The sequence below is a fragment of the Schistocerca cancellata genome, chromosome 2 (genome assembly GCF_023864275.1).
Source record: "Schistocerca cancellata isolate TAMUIC-IGC-003103 chromosome 2, iqSchCanc2.1, whole genome shotgun sequence".
NCBI lineage: Eukaryota > Metazoa > Arthropoda > Insecta > Orthoptera > Acrididae > Schistocerca > Schistocerca cancellata.
In genome coordinates, this window is record NC_064627.1 from 834,076,224 (window position 1) to 834,096,112 (window position 19,889).

The 19,889-nt window shown below is 37.9% G+C and overlaps 1 protein-coding gene across 4 annotated transcripts in view; it reads left to right on the top strand.

The window, feature by feature from the left end:
• The window catches only part of LOC126162737 (protein kinase C-binding protein 1), a 288,265-nt gene that overhangs the window by 19,540 nt on the left and 248,836 nt on the right, over nucleotides 1–19,889 (top strand). For 2 of the 4 annotated variants that reach the window (XM_049919404.1, XM_049919406.1), the window contains exon 2: nucleotides 2,856–3,032. The exons of the other annotated variants lie outside the window; for them this stretch is intronic. The gene's annotated coding sequence lies outside the window, so the exon portion shown is untranslated. The remainder of the gene's footprint in view (nucleotides 1–2,855; nucleotides 3,033–19,889) is intronic. 4 annotated transcript variants of the gene reach the window in all.

Here is a 19,889-nt window from a genome sequence, read left to right on the forward strand (position 1 = left end):
GCTTCTTCCAGTAAAGTTCAACCATGTCTAGATTTTTCCTGTTAATGTCATTTGTAGGTCATGAAAGTTTATGATAGTGTATGTTCCGTTGTGGAACTTTAGGATAGTAAGGAGGTCCTACCACTAGGTGAAATAAAACCCATTTGTGATTGATTACCCATTAGTGCACAGCAGAGGCAGTGGTTAGATGGGGGACTGCCTTTATTACTCTGATGCCTGGTTTCCCTTTGTAGATCTCGTATTCTTGGGCTTCCATCACACCTTTGTCTGAAAATTGACTCTTTTAGCAGTCTCTTGTAGTGCTGCTATCCAAGTTATGTTTCAGTTTTCTTACTTTTAGCAAGGAGTTGATGTTGATATTTCTTTTATTTTTTATACTGCTGTGTATATGGTGGCAAACGTGGAATTATTTTTTATACTGCTGTGCATATGGTGGGAAACATGGAAGTACGGGCTCCCCAGAATCCAATGACCTTCTTGCCCTGACACAGATGGTTGTGGATTGGTTACCACATGGGGTATTCTATGTGTTAATATTTCTCTTATTGTTGACTCCAACGAGTATTTACATAAGGCCATGCTAGTGGGTGGCAGATTGTTTAGTCTGAAGGTTGCTAACCCTGAGGTTGAAGGTAAGAAGTGCGAAGTGCTAATAAACGGATCCTAAATATATGCACGAGATTAAAGAATATTACATTTCTGGACATACGCTGCGTAGGAAGAAGATTCCACACATTCCATGGCTTACATCTCAACAGACTAGGGAAGGACATTGTTATAACATGGATCCAAGAAGTAGTTAACAGAAAATGTGCAGTGTTGTGCTATGGAGGGCCATCCCTTTCAAGGAAAAAAATAATGAATACTTGGAGGGGTCAAGCATGAAATGGCAGGTCAGTGAAACAATACTTCGACAGGGAAAGAGCGACGTTTTTTTAGGGTAATAAAACTTTCCACCAGTGCAACACCAGATGCAAGTGTGTGTGTGTGTGTGTGTGTGTGTGTGTGTGTGTGTGTTTCATATGTGCCTCAAATATAATTCAGTCCACACAAGAATAATTTTTCGCTTTTGCGTTACAATGTACAGGTTTAGGAAACAAAATAGATGCTTTTGAATCATTTATTACAGGACTATCTCCATTTGTAGTAATAATTACAGAGCACCAGAAACAGTGGACAACATTCAATTTGTAAAATTATGTGTTACATGCAATAAATTGAAATTGAACTATCAGCTGCGTCTAACATGGGGGAAAGACACTGTTTGCAGCCACTTGATCCGAGACAGACACAGCTGAAAATAATGCTTCCACCATCTTCGTCATTGGAATTTTAGCCCTCATCTGCCATTGAAACTGTTGACCATCTTCACCCGTAACCCAGGTGGGAGCCCTCACTAGGTGCTGTTAACTGGGCGATCTGAAACAGGCTTTTTAATGAGGTTGCTACTCCTCCCTCTTTCTGTACTATTGTTAATAACATACATTGTGAAACAGTAAACAAACACACACCTTAAAGTGTTTGTAGAAGTTGTTTTCTCCTATTTTTTTCAAAATTCTTATAGGAAAATGAGAACTGTTGGCAGTGACAAAGGACATTATTGAATGTGTGCATATTGTGAAGCAATTGTCAAAAAACCAAGGTTTTTTGGAGAGATTTCTGCAGGATGTTCTAGAACTGATATGAAATATGATTCTTATAACATGCTTTTATATTCTGTAAGTTCCCTGTAAATTTAGTTTCCGCAAATAAGGCTCCATTACTTCCTTTACCCATTAGTAAATGGAAATTTCTAGGATAAAATTATTTCCTAATTTTTAGAACGCTTAAAAGCAATAAATATGCTTACTGGAACTCTGGCTAAACTAAGCTGCTTTGTTAATTCCAAGGTGTGGATTTTCCATTTACTGTTATGATGTATCTGTAGTCTCAAACACTTGTCGCCTTCTATTTATTATATTTCACTGTTTGAATACTTCTAGACAGAACTGTATGTGCTGAATCTTGTCAAATTTTAATGGCAGTTCATTTACCCTGAATCATCTGTAGATGTTTTCAAAAATTTTATTATCTGCCTTTCAGTAAGTGGAGTGGTAATAATGTTTATTTCTATGTGTGCTTCATCTGCAAAATTTCTGGTGTACCTTGTCTGACAGGTGTTCATTACAAACGTCAAATAACTGATGATGAGAAAACTGACAATAGAGACCTCTATATACTGTGTTGCTGTTATACAGCACGTGAGACTGAGCTCTGCTAAATTATGTGTTAGGTATATATTTTATCAATATTACCATCATGTTATTTTTATTTTCCAGATTTGTCCAACATATTTTGCAGCTACAACTCCATTTTCGAAGACTGCATAGCATAACGCACATTACATCTTCTTCAGTGTTTCACCTGCATTTTACCATAAACCATTAGCCTTCTGCATTGGTGAAAAACTTCACCAAAAGCTATGTAGTCAGTGACAGTACTCTCAAATATTATGTGGTCAGTTACACTACTGTCATAAATATTATGTGATCAATGGCAATAATGTCATAAACATACTAAATTGTTCAAAATGTAAGTGCAGATATGCAAGTTTTTCACAAATTCAGAAATTGAATGTTACATGATCAAATGCAGGTGAAAAACTGAAGTAGTTGTAACACCTACTATGTCTATAGAGTCCTTGAAAATGGAGTTGTAGCTCCAAAACACATTGGACTGTAGTTAGAAAATAAAAATATTGTGAGAAAGAAAGAATATAATTAATAGAATCTGTCCCTAATTTAAAAGGTAGTCATGGACAGCCTATCTATGTCTTTGTGTTTATTAATAACTTATTAAAATTGTTGTTGTTCCAGATTTTCTTTTGGCTTGAAGCAAATAGCCTAAGTGAGAGAGACAATTTTTTGATAAAATATCCAACATATTGTATTGAAACTATCTGTCTTATGGCTAGTAGAGAGAGGTTTACTATAATTGTGCAAATGCATCATTTTATCTGTTCTGATTTAGTGAAGAGGATAACTGTCATTTGAGTAAGTGCTGATGATCCAAAAGGACCTTTTAATGAAAATATTGCTTGTAGTTCGTTACTTTGTAACCAAATTCAAAAACCGTAATTCATAAAAGTTGATGCAGTGTTGGTTAAAAGATGTGTTACTGTTTTGTCAAATAGTAACAACTGGTCTTGACAGAGTCTTAAAAGGTGTGTGTGTGTGTGTGTGTGTGTGTGTGTGTGTGTGTGAAAGAGAGAGAGAGAGAGAGAGAGAGAAGAAAGTGGTCCTGTAGATGATTTAGTTTGTCCTAAGCTGTTTGTTTAAAGAGAGAGTTACATAGCCTTTTTTCATCACTGATCTGCCTTCTGCTTGGTTTTGGAATACTGTACCATTTGAAATACCTCCATCATGCCAAAATGTAGTGTAGTCATAATGTCTGAAGAAAAAATTGCATTTTCTTAATTAATGAAAATTTTGTTGCTCTATGTAAAGTAGTTTTCTTATCATGTAACTTTCATTATGTGTTTGTGATTATTGCTTCTGTTTGATGTCTCAGTCTGTGGTGTTAGAGCTACAGTTCCATATAATTTACAGAATCACTCATCTATAACAGATTGATGTGTGACATATACATATTACAGCATAGAGACAGCTGATTGATGTGTGATGGGCAGAGCCTTACCTAGCTTTAGAGCTGCCATTTTTGCTGGTATAACACATAACCACACAGACATCCAAATGCACCCATACACTGTTCTGATAGTGATGCAAGAGGGAGACAGTAATAATCACGTTGGAATTAAAATAAGATAAATGTTCAGTCCTATGTTAAACATATGTAAATGTTGCCATTATCACTATTTGGGCATTAGTGAAATGCTTTTTCATTCATTCGGTAGTCTGATACAGTTTCTAAGAAACACAGGCTTAAAAACTCAACAGTTTTCCACAATTTTTTGTGTGCTGTAAATGCCAGACTGATTTAATCAGTTCTCTGAAATGTATTGTATAAGGGACACAAAATGTGTTAAATTTCAAAACTGCTTAATTTTGCAATTGTTAACACACACAGCTATATTGTGGATAAAATAAAATGTGGATTTTACAGGATGTTTTCTAGATAATGAAAGGCAAAGTATGTAGCAATAAGTACAGATCCCAGTTACTTTTTTATTTTTTAGTGCAAAATTATCAAAATTTCATATAAAAAAAAGCAAAACAAAGGAGACCTTATTAATGTACGTGTCTAGCAGCACTCCCAAGTACTGGAAAATTGATAAATGTGTCCCCGATCCTGTGCTGTGCAGATGAGTCTAATCAAAAGAAAAGAAACTGAAAGAGATGGGTAGCCTACTTGTGTAAATATCATCACAATTGACAATCCCCATAACAGAGAGAGATTCTTCTAAAATAATATTAAAGACTTTGTACTTTTGATACTTCATGATAATGTGTAAACGTAGTGCAATATAAGAAGGAAGGTGAAAACCATACCCTCTTCTTTTCTTCTTGCCCAGAACGATACCAGTAACACAAATTTTAATGAGTGTTTGATTGCGTATATATTTTCCTGCGTATATGTATGTATGTATGTATGTATGAGGGAATAAATGATACTTATTATTTGCCTTATTGAACCAGTTTTTTGTGGTATGTGGAGCTGTGTTCTCGTGCAAAATTTTACTGGTAGAGCAAGTGGGTTATCATTTAAATGAATAAAAGTGTAAGGTTATGGTTTTCTTCTGTAATTGCTAACCCACTTCAAGTCACTTTACAAAGGTTTTATGAGTGCTTCGTAGTTCCAGTACTTTATAGACACAGACTATGTGACAACTACTGTAAAGAGTCTGTTCCTTTTTGTGGTATTCATGAAGTACCTTATAAACATGTTCACAATTATTGTATACTAAGTCATTTGGAATATTTTCTCTGTGGCAGTTGTGTTTTATCCTCTACAAATAGAATATATTTCAACAAAAAAACTTACCTAGCCAATCCTGTTTTCTGTGACTGGTCTTATTTCATATTAAGATTACAGATTACATTTACTTAAAAGAACAGAAATATTCTCTAACAATTTATTCCAGATTATTTTTAACAGCATAGATATTATATTTATAATTGATTACTTAATCTCTGGATGAAAAAAATCAACTGTATATCAATCTTTGGAAAACATTATTTCTTCCATCATGTTCCCGAGGTGCATGTAAGTTGTTATATAGTGATTTGCTGTCACTTAAAAAAGTATCAGTTCAGTAGAAGTGTCACTTGCTATTCCATTTTTTCTGGGTGTCTTGTTTGGTTTTTATTGGTCCCAAATTTAGTACAGTCTGTTGTTATGGACTGTGTTTGATATGCTTAAGTGAGTTTTTGCACATTGTTAAATTAAAAAAAATATTTTTGATTTAATTTCATATTCCAATATCTTTTTTAGAAGGTATTCATCTCTTACTGTTGCACACTCAGAAATTTCAGTAGTGGGGATTAAGATTTTCAGTAGTTGATTCAGTGAGAAAATTTAGGTTCTTTGGTATACAGTTTCATGTATGTTTTTTGAATACTTAAATTTTAAGTCAACTGTTTTGAGGACTGAATGTATGTGTAAGATTAACACTTTATCTGCAATAGTGTGTGTGTGTGTGTGTGTGTGTGTGTGTGTGTGTGTGTGTGTGTGTGTGTACACACTTGATTTTTTGTAATTTTTTTTTTCTGCTGCCAGTCCACTAAACCAGCAGTAGTTTTGCCACCCAGCAAATTAGTTTGTTAACAGTTTACTTTCTTGGTAGAAATAAATTTTAGACACTGGGTCTGTAAAAACTGAAACATAAAGTAATGTTGTATCTTGTCTTCATTTTATAACAGGCTTGTTTTATAGAATCCAATATTAAATGTTACTAGGGCTACCACAATTTTATTGAAAATGATGTATTTAAGAGCTTTTGGCGGTATATCATGATTGGCAGAGTACAGTATATGACTACTGGAGTTGTATGTAGGAAAAACAGATACTTCCTCGTCTCAAAGGTGAAATGCTAAGGAGTGGGTGGAATAGGTGAAACAATGTTGATATTTTATTCAACTTTCAGAGTGACTAAATTTACACACTATTTGTGATTTATGAAATTTTCCATTTATGACTGATAGAAGACATCTTTTCAGGTGTTTAGCTGGAGTGAACATATCTCCTTTTTTCCAAAAAAATATTTCAACTAAACACCTAATTTTGTTAGTGAGATACTGCATGTTGAAGTCTTAGTTGTGCTCACAGGTGCACATGTTGATGCAACAAGTGTGGATCTATTTGTGTATTCTTGTGGATCTGCATGTGTACACCAGAATACACTGTGCAGTGCCTGGCAGTGAGTGCTTTATATCACCTTGTCCAATTACTGTCACATATGTAACATGGATAAATGACTCTGTGTATGCCTTAGAACTTGACATAATTTCTCTTATTCTCATGGTCCATATGTGAGATATGCACAGGAGACAGTATAATTGTAATGCAGTTTTCCATGAGAAGCAGTTCTCTAAATTAGCCCAGCAGAGTTTTTTGAGCAAATTTTGCCTTCTTCCAAAGAGTCCCATTGAAGTCCCATGTTGATCTTTATTATACATGTGCTGTACTGACCTAAATCTGTAAGCGCATTTGTTAGAATTCCTGCAATCTGCTATCAGGCTTAGATGGTAAGGACTCCATACTCTGGAGTAGTAGTTGAGAATAGGTTACACAAGTGTCTTGTATATGGCCTTCTTTACAGATGCATCGCATTTTCTCAGAACCCTGCTAATGAGTATATTTGCTTCCCTTATCACTGACTTCATATTTTTTTATTTTATGTTGCTACATAGTGTTTGCCACAATATGTTTAAACTATGTTAGAGGCTCCAGAAGTCTAAAACTATTGTAGGATACTTTCAGGTTCATTGTCTTGTTTATAGATATTATTTTGAATTTATCCCACATTTCCACAGAGATTCCATTCAGTGCACCATGCGAAAATACCATATAAGTTGCCCTGTGTTATCTTGTAATCATCCTACACTTTCCTGTAGATAACAGCATAATTGTCAAACTACTTGAAAATACTACTGACGTTGTCTGATAAAGCACTCATTCAATGAGAACATTCGCAATCCTATTGTGCTTTCTTGCAGCACACGTGATAATATCTTTATTTCAGTTGAACATTTGGTGTCCACAACAATGTATTGTTTTATTGGTCTTTGAATATGCTCCATGCAGCCAGCCTCCCAAATAAATAAGAGTGAAATACTGCTAGTGTATATAAGTAAACAAGTTGAAATAATTACACATATTTATACAATTTTCTTTGGTTTAAGAATGTAAGTCATATAGCTGCCACCACTTTAGCAAGCAGACACTCATGCTTGTGATATGAAAACAGACAAAATGGATAACATGCAGGTGTTATAAAAGATTGTTTGATTTACTTCAGATACTTCATACATATACACACACTTGTGTTAGGAAAAACAAAGTTCCTTATTTAATATAAAGTCAGTGGTTGGTAATGAAATGAGCACATATATTGGTAACTGATATTTCTTACTCTCAACATAATGTAGCTACACTGATGTCAGATCCCACCAGTTTATACATCAAAAAATGTATGATTTATGTCTTCCACTTTCCTGCAGTCACAAAGCAGAGATAGTGTTGTTTTTGTGTGATTAGGTGCTGTGCAAAGTGGCAGTGGTTAAAGTCCAACCATGTTAGATGTGGATGTTGATGTTATGGTACCTGCAAAGTTTCCGTCTACATGAAAGACTGTGATATGAAGGCCTAGCATGGAGTGGTATTGGTGTTATCTATGTGTAGTTTTTTCTTCTAGTTATCTGCACGGCTTGCTGTTTTTTAACCACTCATTCCAAATCCTTTTTTCATATTTTGGTGAGAGAACCTCTGCGAGGAAATGTGTATGATCTTAAGTATGTTAGTTCATTACATCCTTAGCAAGAGTTTTTGCAAATCATTTTCCAATATATTGTTGGGCACTTTATAATCCAGCTTAAGGAGATACTGTGATCTTTCCTTTCCCTTTGGTTTAAGTATGCTGTTGGCTCATGGGTCATCTGGTGGTTTTCACACCGTCAGTGGAAGTATTTATGGCGAGTGAGTGCATACTTTGAGTTTGACAAGATGACAGCATTTCCCTGTAGTATAATATGACAGTATTAAAAAGCTCAGCCACTATTTTTGTAATGTCTTTTGGCTGTTTGTGCTTAAATGCTACTTGTGCAAAGAATCCCAGAAAGTACTTCCTATTCCCTTCTCATTCTTAGAACTGTCTGTATAGAATATCTTTATCTGTGGGTATGTGGTTTGGAATTCACACTAGAGAACATTGAAATAGTTAATGCAACTGGCAGCTCAAATCTTGTGTGAGGTTTAAAGACAGTACAAAAGTAGCTTTGTTCAAACATGAGCAGCTGCAGCAGTCATGCAGATATGATTAATTGAATGCCTGGTGCTTCCTCTATATATTTTCTTGTGAGTGCAAAAAGATTAGTACACAATATTTAAATGTGTGAAAAATTACAGAAAATTTGTAGATGTAGGCCAACAAGATGTCCTCTAAAAATGAGATCTGTTCGTTAACAATTTTATACTTTAATATTTGTGCCACAAGTGTAGTGGTTGTTTGTTTGTTTGCCACAAACAACACAAACATTGCATTTGTAGTAGTTGACTTCATGATGTCAGTACACACCCTAAGCACCTTTTATTGCACCTTATTAAGTTTTTGTACTAAGATGTTTGTTGCCGATCCATCATGATAGCCTGAGTGTGACCATTCTAGGCTGTGATACACATTCATGCAGGTGTTATAGTCTGCACTTCATGTTATGTTTGCCATTGCCTTTAACATGTTAACTGTTTCTCTCACACTGTGCTACTACTTGATTTGAGAGTGCTTTCCATTGTAGTTTGCATTCAATGTATAGGCAAAAATATTTTACCACTGCTCACAGCAGACTTGTTCTGCAGTGTATTTAGTCCATTTCCCTCCAGCTAGCATCCTGTGTCTGTCATTGCTGCATCCATTTTGAGCTGTCCTCCTTCCAGACTGTTGCTTGCTGTGTATATACTAACTAGTTAATTAGTTCATTATTTAGTTACTTGCTCTACAGATAAAATTCTCAATAAACATTGTGATTTGGAATGTATCAACAGAACATAGACACTTATATACAGCTAAATATAAAAATAACTAATAGGCACTTACACATTAGCTTTTGGCTACAGCCTTTGTCAGAAAACACACGCACACACACACATGCGCGCGCACACACACACACACACGCACACACACACACACACACACACACACACACACACACTCACGCACACATACACACATTCACTTTTAATTGTAACTGTATATAGATCTCCAGTGGGTAATTTTGAACTATTTATGAGGAATCTGGATTCCTTACTGTGCTATCTGTTAGACAACAGCAAGCACTTATTAGTGTGTGGCGACTTCAGTGTAGATTTTCTAAAGGATTCTGATAGGAAAAATGATCTGGAAACTTCATTTGGACCCTACAATTTTGCCTCAGTAATTAACTTTCAAACACAGGTGGAACTGTAATTTATAATTTCTTTGATAAATAACATAACACCTTACAGTATGGATACTCCTCAGTGGGAATCAGAATAATTAATGACTCCAGGACGAAAGTTTCTAAGAGTAGTTTACAGGAGATGACATAGGATGCAATTTATAATGAACCAAATGCTAACCGAAAATTTAATCTATTCCTTGATTATTTCATATGATTATTTAAGAATAGCTTTCCACATGAGCTAGTCAGAAATGACACTAAACAGCCATGTAAAAAACCATGACTGGAGGGTTTAAAGTGTCCTGTGAAAGGAAAAGAGAATGTAGCTTTTGGCAAGAACATGTAGGCATCCTGGAGCAGTTGCACACTACGAAAAATATCCAGAATTACTAAAAAAGGTTATTAAAAATCAAAGAACATGCACATAACCTTGGAAATCAATACTTCCACCAACAAACTTAAGGCAATATGGAATGTTGTGAAATGAGAGACAAGATAACCAGCCGCAGAACAGCTCAACAGCACTACTGAATTGAATGGAAATGCTATAAATGATGAGTCACATGTAGCAAATGCATTTAATAATCATTTCTTAAATATAGTAGAAAGCGTAGGGACAAACAGTTTAATAGCAAAGTCACAGCAGTGTGTTGAAAATTAACTTTCGTAAAATTCAGTCATATGAATGTGTCACCAACTTCTCTTTCTGAAATTAAGAAAATCATACATTCTCTCAAAAATAAAACCTCATTTGGTCTTGATGGTGTTTCCAATAGAGAAGTAAAAATTTGTTCCCTTGTAATAAGGTCAGTCTAATCTGAAATATGTAATGCATCACTAACTCAAGGCAATTTTCCAGAGAGCCTGAAATAGGCTGTTGTTAAACTCCTTTTTAAGAAAGATGGTAAAGAGAGATGTCAATAATTACTGGACCTGTTTCACTGCTAACATCATTCTCCAAAATTTTTGAGAAGGTGATGTATTTGAGAGTAGTGTCTCACCTTAGCAACATTAGCATCCTTAATAAATCGCAGTTTGGGTTTTGTACGGGTTGCTCTACTGAGAATGTCATTTACACATTCACTCATCAGATTTTATAAGCTTTAAATAATAAAATAGTGTCGCTTAGTATTTTCTGCAACTAAGGCATTTGACTGTGTGAGTGAGTATTCTCCAAGATAAATTAACATTTTATGTATAAAAAACAAAGATGCTGTGACTTATCAAACGAGAAAGTGCTGGTAGATAGACAGTAAAAAACACACAAACACACACTCAAACTTCAAGCTTTCGCAACGCAAGGTTGCTTCATCAGGAAAGAGGGAACGAGAGGGAAAGACAAAAGGTTGTGGGTTTTAAGGGAGAGGTTAAGGAGTCATTCCAATCCCGGGAGTGGAAAGACTTACCTTAGGGGGAAAAAAGGACAGTTATACACGCTCACGTGCACGCGCACACACACACACACACACACACACACACACACACACACACACACATATACAAACACAGGCAGACATATGTGGCCTTTACATATGTCTGCCTGTGTTTGTATATGTGCGGATGGATGTGTGTGTGTGTATGCGCGTGCGCGTGCGAGTGTATACCTGTCCTTTTTTCTCCCAAAGCAAGTCTTTGTGCTCCCGGGATTGGAATGACTCCTTACCCTCTCCCTTAAAACCCACGTCCTTTTGTCTTTCCCTCTCCTTCCCTCTTTCCTGATGAAGCAACCTTGCAATGCGAAAGCTTGAAATTTGTGTGTGTGTTTTTTATTGTGTCTATCTACCAGCACTTTCTCGTTTGGTAAGTTACAGCATCTTTGTTTTTAATATATATTTTTCCCACGTGGAATGTTTCTTTCTATTATATTCTTAACATTTTATGTGATTGATGGTATAGCCAACCAGTGGATAATGACCTATCTAACCAAAAGAATGCAGCAAGTCGTACCTAGTAATTCAAGCAATATGGTCCGGGGACATAATTCTGACTGGGGACAAATCACATGTGGGGTTCCCCAAGGTTCAATCTTGGGTCCACTACTGTTCCTCTTATGTATAAACGATCTTCCGTCTGTTATACAAGCAAAATTAGTTCTTTTTACAGATGACCAATAGTACTGTAATTGATCTAAGCATACATACAGAAACAGAAGAAATGGTAAACAAAGTTCTTGAAAGTATCATTGACTGGTTTTCTGCGAATAGTCTTGCCCTGAATTTTAAAAAGACCCAACATATTCAGTTCTGCACTTCTAGAGTAACTACACCAATGATAAATAGTGTGGAAACTTCAAAATTCTTATGGGGTCCATATTGACGAGATTTTAAATTGGAGAGAAACACATTTTGGATCAATTTCTATTATTGTAATGTGTAAAAGGTGGTGCATAGGAATTACTATCTCACCTCTGTAAATTTCTTCTTCTTTTTGTAGGAAGAAAATAGAATGTTCATAATGTAACTGTATGTACAAATTAATTTGTGTTTAAGGACTCATTCCATATCATTACGATCTATCATGCAAAATGATCTGTGGAATATGTTCCTTTTCTGACATAGGCTGTGTGTAAGTGTCTTTTACTTGTGCAAGATGTACCTGTGTGAACTCCACATGTAATTCTAATTATTTTCTTGTTTTCTTTTGTGCAATGAGTACTTTATGCCTAAGCGAAGAGGCATTCCAAAAAATTATTCGGAAGACATCACTGAATAAAAATATGTTAACTTTCAGACTTCAGTCTACCCCGAATTGGCAATTATTCTTAAGGAAAATTTTCTACCCTGTTTATTATTTTTTGTTGGTATACTAAGTTAATTGGCAGTGGGATGTTTTTGACAGTGCGTAAACTGTTTTGTTTTGTTTTACCAAGTTTAAAGCTAGTGCACAAATATATCATTTACTGTTTCCTTGGTTGATACTCCTTTCTTCGGTTTCATAACAATGCTTGTATCATCTGCAAAGAGGAGTAATTCTGCCTCCTGATTCAATAAAAAGGTAGATCATTAACATAAAGCAAGAACAGTAATCAGCCAATGATCGAACTCTCTGGGACATCATTATAATTTCTCTCCACACAGATGATGTGTCGTCTCTCTTTGTGTTACTCAAACAGCGTATTGTAGCTTCCTGCAGTCTGTTTCTTAAATAAGAACTAAACCGGGCATTTGCTGAACTATATATTCCACAAAAACTCAACTTCTCTAACAGAATATTATGAGTGACACAACCAGATGCCCTTGATAAGTCACAGAAGATCCCAGTTGGTGACATTTTATCATATAAAGATTAATTTAATATGTGCATAGTAAATGTATAAATAGCTGGCTCAGTAGACTGGCCCTTTTGAAATCCCAACTGTGATTGGTTAAGCATCTCATTAGTGCACAAATGAGTGACAACCCTGGAGTGCACTACATTCTCACACATCTTAGAAAATGATGTAAAGAATGACACTGGTTTGTAGTTATTGATATTTGTGGAGTCACCCTTTATGTAGAGAAGCCTAACAGTGGTATAATTCAGTATTCCTGGGAAAACACCCTGGGCTAATAATGCATTACATAAGTGACTATGAGTTGCGATAGGCACAATAAAAAGATTCACACAATTAAAGCTTTCGGCCATTAAGGCCTTTGTCAGCAGTAGACACGCGCACACGCACACACACACACACACACACACACACACACACATAAAAGCAACTTGCACACACATCTGCAGTCTCAGAGAGCTGAGACCACACTGCGAACAGCAGCCCCAGTGTATGATGGGAGTGGCGACTGGGTGGGGGTAAGGAGGAGGCTGGGGCAGGGAGGGGGAGGGATAGTATAGTGGGAATGGCAGACAGTCAAGTGTTGCAGTTTAGATGGAGGGCAGGAGAGATGGTGCGGAGGGAGGAGGGGGTAAGTAGCGGAAAGGAGAGAATTAAAAGAAATTAAAAGACTAGGTATGGCGGTGAAATGACGGCTGTGTAGTGCAGGAATGGGAACAGGGAGGGGGCTGGATGGGTGAGGACAGTGACTAACGAAGGTTGAGGCCAGGAGGGTTACGTGAATGTAGGATGTATTGGAGGGTAAAGTTCCCACCTGTGCAATTCAGAAAAGCTGGTGTTGGTGGGAAGGATCCATATGGCACATGCTGTGAAGCAGTCATTAAGATGAGGGATACCATGTTTGGCAGCATGTTCAGCAACAGGGTGGTCCACTTGTTTCTTAACCACAGTTTGTCAGTGGCCATTCATACGGACAGACAGCTTGTTGGTTGTCATGTCTACATAGAATGCAGCACAGAGGTTGCAGCTTAGCTTGTAAATCACATGACTGGTTTCACAGGTAGCCCTGCCTTTGATGGGATAGGTGATGTTAGTGACCGGACTGGAGTAGGTGGTGGTAGGAGGATGTATGGGACAGGTCTTGCATCTAGGTCTATTACAGGCGTATGAGCCATGAGGTAGGGATTGGGAGCAGGGGTTGTGTAAGGATAGGCGAGTATATTGTATAGGTTCGGTGGACGGCGGAATATCATGGTAGGAGGGGTGGGAAGGATAGTGGGCAGGACATTTCTCATTTCAGGGCATGACAAGAGGTAATCGAAACCCTGGTGGAGAATGTAATTCAGTTGCTTCAGTCCCGGATGGTACTGAGTTACGAGGGGAATGCTCCTCTGTGGCCGGACTGTGGGACTTGGGAGGTAGTGGGAGACTGGAAAAATAAGACACATGAGATTTGTTTTTGTACAAGGATAGGATAATAATTACGGTCAGTGAAGGCTTCAGTGAGACCCTTGGTATATTTTGAGAGGGACTGCTCGTCACTGCAGATGCGACGACCACGGGTGGCTGGGCTGTACGGAAGGGACTTCTTGGTATGGAATGGGTGGCAGCTGTCGAAGTGGAGGTATTGCTGGTGGTTGGTAGGTTTGATATGGACGGAGGTACTGAAGTAGCCACCTCTGAGGTGAAGGTTGACATCTAGGAAGTTGGCTTGTTGGGTTGAGTAGGACCAGGTGAAGCAAATGGGGGAGAAATTGTTGAGGTTCTGGAGGAATGTGAATAAGGTGTCCTCACCTTCAATCCCGATAGCAAAGATGTCATCAGTGAATCTGAACCAGGTGAGGGGGTTTAGGATTCTGGGTTTTTAGGAAGGATTCCTCTAGATGGCCCATGAATAGGTTAGCATAGGATGGTGACATGCGGGTGCCCATAGCCGTACCGCAGATTTGTTTGTAGGTAATGCCTTCAAAATGCCTTCAAAGGAGAAGTAATTGTGGGTGAGGATATAGTTGGTCATGGAGACTAGGAAGGAGGTTGTTGGTTTGGAATCCATAGGGCGTCTGGAAAGGTAGTGTTTGACAGCAGTAAGGCCATGGGCATTAGGAATTTTAGTGTATAGGGAGGTGGCACCATGTGGTAGAGGGATAGGAACTGTGGAGAGTTGGTCGAGGAAATGGTTGGTATCTTTTATATAGGAGGGTGGGTTCCGGGTAATAGGTTGAAGGTGCTGGTCTACGAGAGCAGAGATTCTCTCAGTGGGGGCACAGTAACCGGCCACAATGGGGCGTCCTGGGTGGTTTGGTTTATAGACTTTAGGAAGCATGTAGAAGGTGGGAGTGCGGGGAGTGGTAGGGGTAAGTAGAGAGATGGACTCTGGGGAGAGGTTCTGGGATGGACCTAAGGATTTGAGTAGTGAATGGAGATCCTGCTGGATTACTGGAATGGGATCACTGTGGCACCTACAAACCATGCCACAGTGATCCCACTCCCCCTCCCCGCCCCAGCCTTCTCCTTACCCCCACCCAGTCGCCACTCCCATCATACACTGGTGCTGCTGTTCATAGTGTGGTCTCAGCTCTCTGAGACTGCAGGTGTGTGTGTGTGTGTGTGTGTGTGTGTGTGTGTGTGTGTGTCTACTGCTGACAAAGGCCTTAATGGCCAAAAGCTTTAATTGTGTGAATCTTTTTATTGTGCCTATCGCGACTCAGCATCTCCACTATATGGTGAGTAGCAACTTTTCTTCTCTGGTATTGTTACATTCCATCCTGGATTTTCCATTGTTCGATAAGTGACTATGACCATTTCATATTATAGGGCCACAATGTTTTAATCTTATTGGAGATATTAATCACCCCATATGAACATTTACTTTTAAGAGTGATGATGATTCTTATTTCAGATAGGGATGTGAGGTCAGTTTTTAATTCACTAAATGTCTTCCGTATTGCCTCTTCAGTGTTTGTTTTATCTTCTGAAGTATTTCCACTGATTTTTGCCCCTATTTTTAAAAAGTGATTGTTAAATGTATCTGCTGCACATGCAGTTTCTTTGCCAGTGATCCCATTCTGTCTAACAGTCATCTTCACAGTTCTGTTCATAATAAGAAAGTGTCAATTGTTCTGACTATTTTGTACAGGTCCCTTTTTCATTGTGCAGAGACTCTCATACCTGTAGCGATCCAAGGCTTCTTTAATGATTTGCCCCTCCTACATTTAATTATATTTTTAGGAAAAGCACTTTAAAAAGTGGATTTAGACTCATTAAGAAACATGTTGAATTTAGAGTTTAGCATGAGGCTCATTGTAAACTTCACCCCAGTCAACATTTTTAAAACTGTCTTTAAAATCTTTTATCATTAATCGGTGCCACTGTTTTCTTAGTATTCCCGAACTGTACATAGAGCTAAGTTATATAATGTGATTACCTGTGCATCATGATCTAACAATCAGCTTTTCATTGGATAGGCATGTGTCTCTCCTGCTGCTTGAAAGAACATATTATCTTTGTGGGTACTACTATTTTGAGTAACTTGATGAATACAAAATTATAAGTGGCTAAAAGCACCTGCAGATCACTTTTCCTGTCGGACTCCTACAGGAAATTTACATTAAAATCACCACAAATTAATAATCCCTTCCTTCTGTCTGAATAACATAATAATACATCAGTTTTTTTTTAAATGAAAATTGTCCAGTTACCCTATGTAACAATCATAAATATTACGTTTCTCAATAGTAATTCACAAGCATATGCTTCCATATCGTGAGCCCTACAAATTAATAATCCCTTCCTTCTGTCTGAATAACATAATAATACATCAATTTTTTTAAATGAAAATTTTCCAGTTACCCTATGTAACAATCATAAATATCATGTTTCTCAATAGTAATTCACAAGCACATGCTTCCATATCCTGAGCTATACACAATTTACTCATTTCTATGTTTTTGCATGTATAGTCTTTTTTTTTTATGAATGTACTAACTCCTCCTTTAATCATATTTTACGAGTGTTGGAACTTAAATAGTGGCAACTATTTATTCACAACAGATACAAAAAGAGTTACATCTTTGCACCTGTTATTGTCCTTCAAAGTAGCCACCAGCATTGTGTAGAACCCCATTGCCAGTGATGTGGAAGGTGTAGTATACGTTAGCAGAGCCAGGGGCCAGGAGAGGTGTGATAATTCATCCTCATGCTCACAATACCAGCCTGAACGATGCGAGCTATGTGAACAGGGGCTCTGTTGTCTCGGAACACAGCATCAGCATTGGGGGACAAACATTGTACCATGGGATTTATCTGATCAATCAGAATGGACACATAATCCTTGGCAGTAATACAATCTTGCAGAGTTACCGTGGGCCCATGGAATGCCATTGCGTGGCTGTCCAAATTGTCATCAAACCCTCACCAAGTTTCACTCTTGGGTCATAAACTGAGCCAGAAGTTGAAGAAAGTGTACAACATGACTCATCTGATCAGTGACTTTCTTTCATTGCTTTATATTTAGGTTTTATGGCTTCAGCACCATATGTCCCTGTAAAGGTACGTTTACACTGGGATACATGTATCGCGACATGTATGAGCGACATGTCAATTTGACATGTCGCGATACATCACCTCATACAAAAATTCACGGAACTTGTATGCGGACCCTCGAGCTCATACATGTTGCGTATACATTTTGTATATCGCTTTTTGGCCATATATGCGACATGTATGAGCGACATTTGAACTCGCGCATGCGCAGTACTATCATTTCCTATCGTCTTGTCGCCTGCTGCTTATTTGGACGATTAGCGCATGCGTAGTACCAGACTCTTTGGCGGCTGTTTGAGTTTTGGAGGCGCCGACTATCGTTTCGACGTTAATGTATCTGCATAGAACATCAAAAAGTGCCATATGCAACATTATTCTTCGTGTTTGCAAGGCCATTGTGCAAGTTTTATATGTATCAGAGTATGTAATACATTCTATAATTTTTTCATGCATCTGGCACGTATATCAATTTTTTGCTGTTATTCCGGCGGCCTCGCGTGATAATGTTGACAACGGATGCCGACAATCGTGTGTGAGACGTTGGCATTAGCAATCGCGCGACAATGCAAATGTTTTGCAATGAAATCTTCGTTTCAAGAGGAATCCCCAGTGGCCAAAAAACGGAGTGTTACTGCCAACTGATCCTCTGGTGGAATCGCTTCCCGAAAGTTTGTGTTGGTTTTGGACACAAGGGGAGCCACAAGTGATAACAAACTGCGGAAATCCTCCATACTCATCCTAACATAATTTCTAAAATATGCACCATCCTTTAGCGTTAATTCGCGAGAAACTCTCTCTGCCACCATCTACGCTTCCTCCGGCTTTTCTTCCTATCATCTTCCAAAAGAGCAAGTGTACCAGCACATAAAAATGTGAAATATTCCAAATCGTCGTCGAAAGCTATCGCACAGTGATAGATATCAACCAGTGTAAACGCACGCTCATACATGTATGAGGTTCATACTTGTCAACTCATACAAGTCGCGATACATGTCGCAAAGTCGCATATACATGTATCTCATACATGTGCCGATACAAATGGCAGTGTAAACGCACCTTTAGGGGCATTTGCATCACTGATTACCAGCTTTGGAATTCCAGCTTCCCCTGCAATTCCATGCATATGGAGCTCCCTTTGTGTTGTTTAGGTGCCAACAGGATTCGGATGTGCAACATTCAGTTCCGCAATGACTTCTACAGCAGTTGTTCTCTTATTTTTCATCAGTGTCCTCTTCAGTGACCTTCCATCAAGATCACTCAACACTCACTTTTGCCTGTGGTATTATTTATTGGATAATGTTTTCCCGGCTTCCCTTTATGTGGTCTAAATCTTCAATATGATGCCTCTTGAAACACAAAAAACTTCCGTTCCCTTCGTCATGGAAGCCCCGCATAAGAGCGCCAACAATTTGCCCACATTTGAGTTCACCGAGCTCCAACAACTACACAGAATGTGGGTTGACCGTGACCAACACTTACAGCATGATCAAGTACAACAACACAACCTGCAGGCTTAGTTAGCATCTTCATTTATGTTCGAGCTTGCATTTCTTACTGTGTTTCCATATTTGTGCCCAACCCCTGTTTATCCTTTTCTTCGTATAATTACTTGTGGAAAAGCACCTATACATGATTTTGCATTAATCAGAAGGAGAACACTAAGCACCATGTTCACTTGCTTTACAGCAGACGTAACCCAGAGCTGGTCATGGCACCACAGAACTACCACAAAACCCATATCATTGTGCTCAATAACTGTTCCCGATTTTTCCAGGTCACCCCTAATACCATATTCTTTGTTTTTAGCCAGGCTGTTTCCAATTCCACCAAGTATCAACACCTGATCATCTTAGTTGAAATCCTTACACATTTGTCCTAAATTTGTTTTTACCTGGCTACGACTAGCAGTTGGTTTCATGAAACTTGTGGCCTGCCATTTTACATGTAATTTTTCCTCTGGCTACTGACCTACATCCTCCCATGATCTTCTTTTCCTGTTCAGTTTTTCACCCGATGTACCTTAAGTTTCTTAGAATTGTCCTGCTGCATACTACATTTCTTTACACCTGTATGAGGCTCTCCTTCTCTAATTATAACAGCAAATGATGTCTAATGCTAAACTAAATCTTGAATTTGTTAACAAAATGTTCCTGTTTGCCCTTTCCTTGTCATCTGTTCACAGAATCTCTTCTCTTTTGCCGCGGCTATTGTAATTCAAATTTTGTGTTTTCTGACTGTGCTTGAACGACACAAATCTTCACTGCCTGTTCCTTGATTTTCCGGCCTTTCTGGCATAATCTACAATTTCATGAAAGAGCTGCACTCATCACCCCCGTTCTTTTCCCCACATCAGTCACTCCAGTGAAACTATAACCTACAATTTTCAATAAAGCACTCCATGGCTGATTGATTTTATTGCTGGATACAATGAAACAAATTAAAAAGAAATTTATGTTCCCCTTTTTGTATGATACTTGCACATAAAC